Source organism: Lepidothrix coronata, unplaced genomic scaffold, assembly GCF_001604755.1.
Source record: "Lepidothrix coronata isolate B3197 unplaced genomic scaffold, Lepidothrix_coronata-1.0 Scaffold237, whole genome shotgun sequence".
Lineage (NCBI taxonomy): Eukaryota > Metazoa > Chordata > Aves > Passeriformes > Pipridae > Lepidothrix > Lepidothrix coronata.
Window position 1 is genome coordinate 777598 of NW_016690417.1, and position 6000 is coordinate 783597.

A 6000-nucleotide genomic window follows, 5' to 3' on the forward strand; every position below is an offset into this window, starting at 1 on the left:
TCTTCTGTAACTTTGAGAAGTAGAATAGGATCATGCCCATTTTTTAAATGCCAGACAAATTCCTGCTGCTTGAAGACAGGTTATTAGCAGCTTCTTTTAATATCACACCACTGAAAATAATTATATTGACACTTGAGGTGGGAACTGCTGTGCTGACATCTGAAAGAGAATTACAGGAGGCTGTGATGAGTGGCCAGGAGTCCAGCACAAGCTGCAAGAAACCAGGCTGGCACCAAAGACATCAACAGGGCAACTGTTCTGCCCTTGGCTGCATTCAGCCCCCTGAGCTGCCCCTTCAGGAGGTGCTGAGGTAACTCTTGAGCACTAATTTTTGATGCTGCAGGAGTCAGTGGGGTCATAAGGGCCAAGAAAAGGTTATAATCCAATGATGTAGTGAGTTGCTTTATTGAGCAGCTCTCACATGCGCTTCTGAACCCTCATGAAGGTATCAAGTAAGCATTTATACTCAAAATAAATGTTTTCTCACAAAACCAAGTATAGAAATAATACCAAACTCATGAATTTCCTGAGAGTAATTCCTCTCCATTTAGAAAACAGGAGGGGTCCAAGAAAGAACTCCTTCTCTGCAGGGGAGGAAGGCAGGAAGGAAGGAAATGTGAATTACATACACCTCTGGATAAGTTCTCCTTAAAAAACAAAAAAGGAAGGAAATTAGAGTTAACTAAAAAGAGCACGTTTAGCATCACTGCACAAGCTGGGGGAAAAAACCTCGGAAATCCTGGCTAAAGAAAATGCTGCCTCCTCTTTTCATTGCTGGGCTTCCACAGTCCCTGCCCAGGGAGAAGGGAGAGGGCCATTTTTCACCCTTTTATAAGCAGCATCACTTTGAAGTTACTTACAAATCAGAGTCACCAGTTGATGGTCCCCTCTCCCTATGTCATCCCATGTTTCTTTGTAATAGGGCTGTAAAAAACATGTGTTTTCACTTTTTTTTAATATTATTATTAAAAAAGGATAACTCATAACTGAGCTGAGACAAAGGCTCTGTTGATACAACAACATGTGGATTAAATCTGAAAGGAGAAAGAAGGCTGTTCTAGTAAACTGACAATCCTGCTCAGAGGGCTTATATCTAAATTAGTGTAATAAATCACAAGGAAAGATTTCTCTTTGGCTGAAATCACCATTTATTTAGGCATGGAAAAAGAGCATTTTAAAATCACTCTGGACACTGTACACCAAAGACTTTCTTTGGTTTTGTTCTTTTGTTTTTGTTTTCTTTTGTGTTTTAAGCATATCCCCAAAGTTTTGCCTTTGCTCTACATAAAAATATGTACTTTCTGATGCTTAAACCTATGACAAGTCAGCCAGACAGCACCACTGGGCTCTTAGCTAAACTGCTCCTACTGAAACAAGAGAAAAAAAGGAAGGAAAAAATGGTGCTTGTTCCATTACATCATCACATCAGGCAGAAGACTGCCCTCAATTTAAGCTTTCCCCATTATGCTCCTCTCCTGTGTTTTTATAAACACAGTTGTACTTCTTCCCTTAACCTCTGTTAGCAGTGGCTTTTTCACTGTTTTTTTTAAGCAGGAAACACTCTGCAGCTCTTGCTGCCTACTGCCATCACACAGCAATTTGTGCCAGCACAAGAACCTGCCCTGTGAGAACGTCAGTCTGAGGGGAAGTGAACAGCAGGAATGGGCTCAAGAAAGCTCAGTCACATCACCAGCCTCAAAACAACTGCCCAGAACCAGCACTGGGCCCCCAGATCCCTACAGACACTGTGCTGCTGAGGGGGAAAATCAGCACTGGGCAGAAACCTTTTAAGTGCAACACTGATTGTAACCAGAGATGGGACCAAGAACTGCAACCAGCTTCTTTAATAAAGATTAGATTGTACCTGGGACTGATTTCAGAGCTAAAGCAGAGATGACACCAGCATGTCACTTATTACACTGTGCTGGGGAGATGGCGTTGGCTAACCCAGGCAAACTCGTCACCACAGAACACCAGCTGCTCTTCAAACAATGACAAAGACCGAAACATCATCAAATGAAACTTTCAGTTCCACAGAAATGTTCTGTGAGAAAATATTTCTAGGAGATGTTACTCAAAACTGAAGGAAAGTGTTTTATGCAAGCAGGCTGGAGCTCCTCTTAAGTATGTTCTGTAATGTCACTAGCTCCTGAATTTCCAGCCTTTTTTAGAACACCCAGACTGTGGTAAAACATGAGAGGGATCTGAATATGGGATGGAGAACAACACCAAGGGGGTGAAGACTTTGGCTGAAGCCTCTGTCATTCACAGTGTGAATCCCAGTGTCATTAACTTAAATCACAAGAGTACAAGAAACACTCTTGAAAACCATGAAAAACACAATCCCCAGTCCCACAGACGAAATGCTTTAAACTCAGTAACTGTTTTTTCTCTGCCAGAGGAGTCCCTGTATATTCCATTCCACCTTAAAATCCACTTGCCAGGCAGACAAATAAAAGGTTCCTCAGAAACTCCAGATGATGCAGTCACTGGGAAGCCATCCCAGCCTGCCTTGTTCGCTGCCGTATTCCCAACTCCCTGAAACAATCCAGGGGCCCCACAACAGCCCCGGGTCAGGTCTGGGCTGCTCCCTCTCCCTGGCCCACTCCCTTTGCCCAGAGAAGCTGTTGCCACCCTCCCAGGAGAGTGGTGGGAGCTGGGAATCACACAAGTGCCTGCATTTATCCCAAGGGCTGGTTTGCCAGGATACCTCCCCCAGATGTGACTGTAAGGGCTGTTCCCCCTGTGCCATCAGGTGCCTCCCAGGCTGCAGGAGCGTCTCCACAGCGCTGCTTCCCACACACCTGCAGCCACCCACATGGCCCCACTCAGCTCAGCTGCTGCTGCCTCCTCCTGCATCTCCAGCTGGGACAGATGCTGGAGAACCTTGGAGCGGGAACATCTCAGCTTTCCTTCTACTCCAGGCAACCCCTCTTTGCCAAAAAGCTAAGGAGCTGTTCTAGTGGGACAGAAAGGGAAGGTGCAAGAGGAGATTAAAAACTAGGAGAGGAAAAAGATGGCCTGACCAGTACTTTTTCTTATTATTCTGCTTTGATTGTGGAGAACGGAGTCTCGTGGCCAACAGAGTTCATGGAAGCCCTACAGAGTGATTCAGAAATCCAAGCAAAGTGCTGTCTCCTGGTTGGAGCACAGAACCTCCTATTATCAGTGTTTATTGTCCTTACCCCATGGATAACAAAGCTGCATCTCGGAGTAAAGCTCCCTGGCAAGGCAGATGTGCCAGTCCCAGCTGGAAGGAATCCTTCCCAGGAAGGAGCTGGTCAGTCAGCTGGCCCTGGCTGGCCCTGCCACATCACGGCCCCTCGTTGTGCCTCCTCTCCCACCTTAGAGAGCCACACGAGCACCCCAAGGAGCGGTGACGCAGAACCCAGCTCATACCTGACCTGTTCTCACAGAGGGGGAATTCAGAGGCTGAATAAAGCCATACCTTAAAGCTGAGGTTTATGCTCTGTAGGGATGGCTCCAGCCTAGGAAACATGCCCTGGGTTTTGCCAAGCCTCCCCAGTGTGGCTATGAGTCAGTGCTAATTGCTCAGAAATTGTTTCGGGTCCCACCAGTTTGGTTTGGTTTTGTGAAAGCAAAACAAGGTATGTTTGGACAAAGGTAAGATTGTGTTTATGTTTACAGACAATCTGACTCCTGCATATGAAAAATGCTTCTGCTTGGACAAAAAACTAAAAACATCAAGAAATCAAAAGTAATGCAAATGATCTGGCTCTATAATCTTGCCAGAACAGAAGCACCACCAAAGCAGTTGAGCAATAATCGTGGTCTTAAATTTGACTTCTCTGACTCCTGCTTTGTTCAATATTTTAATTATATTTTTAAAAAATTCTAAAACACTTCAGATTTCAAAGCACATTTATAAACTCGATTAATTATTCCAACTTAAAAATCATTATCCTCTTTTTTCAGAAGAAAAGTGAAAGGAGACATGACAAGCTGTTTGTCAAAGGCACAGACGGAACTGATATAAGGGCTGGTATTAAAACCCAAGAGTTTCTGAAGCAACTTATTTTTTATAACAGACTGACTTTTTTGAACTTGATAGCAACCCAAAGAAATTCCAAAATGGATATACATTTAAGATCAGGGCAGTTTATGGGTAAAGGCGACAAGAAAAGCAAGTTACTCTAATTAATTCACCTTTGGAAAACTACAGTGAATTCTCTAATAGATTGTTGCCAGGTTCCACACAGAGCACAAGTATGAAATCAGCCCACAGCACAGGTAATCTTGCCTCGGATCATTAGTACCCAGAGCAATCCAGCTCCGGCTTCTCTCACTGCTCTGGGGGGTAAAGGACATTTGCATCAGGATTTTTCCCCAGAGAGCTGGTTTGGGAATGTGGCTGCTCAGCCTCCCCGTGGGTGAGGCCAGAGTGCCCTCTAACGAGGCTGTGGCTGCATTTCACACACACAGGACAGCAGAAAAACCCAAAATGAGCCTTTCCAGAAATTTCTCGTTAAACACCAAGCTTTGTTTCCATTTGAAAAGGGAAAAGCAGATGATACACAGTAACTGGAGACTGCTCCTGCACAGACATTTCATAGTGCCCTGTATTATGTAAATCATCACCAAGGAATATCAGTACTAAAGATAGGAAAATTCATAGTTCTCCCATTCCATGAGAAGAAATGACACTGAATCAGACAACAGTTAACCCACTACAACTTTTTAAATTAAACTGAGCTCTACACAATCTGCTTTATCTATAAGGAACTTCTGGGTAACTTTTCAACATAGAATGTAGTTAAATCAATCTTTACAAAAATAATTGAATATCACGAATGAAGTTCACAAATCAAAATGGAATCCTCATAAATCTATTCCCTAATACACCACTGTATCATAAAATATTGATTATTTGAAGGATGTCTGCACCTAAGAGTGGTCACACAAGCTACAGTGATGAAACAGGACTAGTTATGTTTGTATGACAGGCACTTGGTTTATTGTCCACTCCTTGGTTTATAGTCCAGTTCCCTTTCACCCATCTATGTGAACCATCGTGCAAACCAAGGAAGTTCATAATACTTTGAGAAACAAACTCCACATTGATCCTCAGAATAGACATTCATTTTAATAATCTCAACATCACACTGTCAGAATAGGACCATTCCTTCCCCCTAAAGATCTGCCCATTGATATGCCATGAGAGCACAGCAGCTCAGTGTGGGTTCAGAACAGCCAGAGCAGTCTGTGCAGCTCCTGCCCCCTCCCTCCTGCTCTGTCCTGCACCAAGGACACTCTCAGCTGTCCCCAACACCCAAGCTGGGAGCACAAGGTGAAAACGATCCTTTCCCAAGCTCCTGCAAGACAGACTGGAAAGGGGCAGGAGTACCTGAAGCTGTGCTGCCCCAATCCCACCAGATGTGGGGTGTGCCCCCAGACCAGCAAACTCACCCCAAAGGACGGTGAAGGCGTTAACTGCTGAGGGATGCCTGGGGGGGTCCCACTGCCACCACGGAGCTGCAGGGAAGCAAAGAGGCCTCTGAGCACATTGTTTGTGCACCTGACCACACAACCCCTCAGCCCCATGGCCCCAGCCAGCACCTGGGTCAGTGCAAACTTGAGAAGGCAGACTGGTAGGCAGCAAATGCTTCCTTGAACCTGTCTTACACACTTGAAAACTTTTTACATCTTGCTAAACACCTTTACAGTAAAGATCATGAGGTGCTTTGAAGGGAGACCCCAGAGCAGTCTACAACTCTCTGCTCTCTGTGACCAGGGACAGGACCCAGGGAAGGGCTGGAGCTGTGTCAGGGCAGGGTCAGGTTGGATCTCAGGAAAAGGTTCTTCCCCCAGAGGGTGGTTGGCACTGACCAGGCTCCCCAGGGCAGTGGGCACAGCCCCAAGGCTGCCAGAGCTCCAGGAGGGTTTGGACAATGCTCTGAGGGACAGGGTGGGATTGTTGGGGTGTCTGTGTAGGGCCAGGATTTGGACTGGATGGTCCTTGTGGGTGCTTTCCAACTCAGG

The 6000-nt window shown here is 45.4% G+C and overlaps 1 protein-coding gene across 1 annotated transcript in view; it reads right to left on the minus strand.

Annotated features, from left to right (window-relative positions):
* Window positions 1-6000, minus strand: part of EXD3 (exonuclease 3'-5' domain containing 3) — a 293521-nt gene that overhangs the window by 281685 nt on the left and 5836 nt on the right. Inside the window, exon 2 of the mRNA XM_017834638.1 lies at window positions 5428-5493. The gene's annotated coding sequence lies outside the window, so the exon portion shown is untranslated. The remainder of the gene's footprint in view (window positions 1-5427; window positions 5494-6000) is intronic.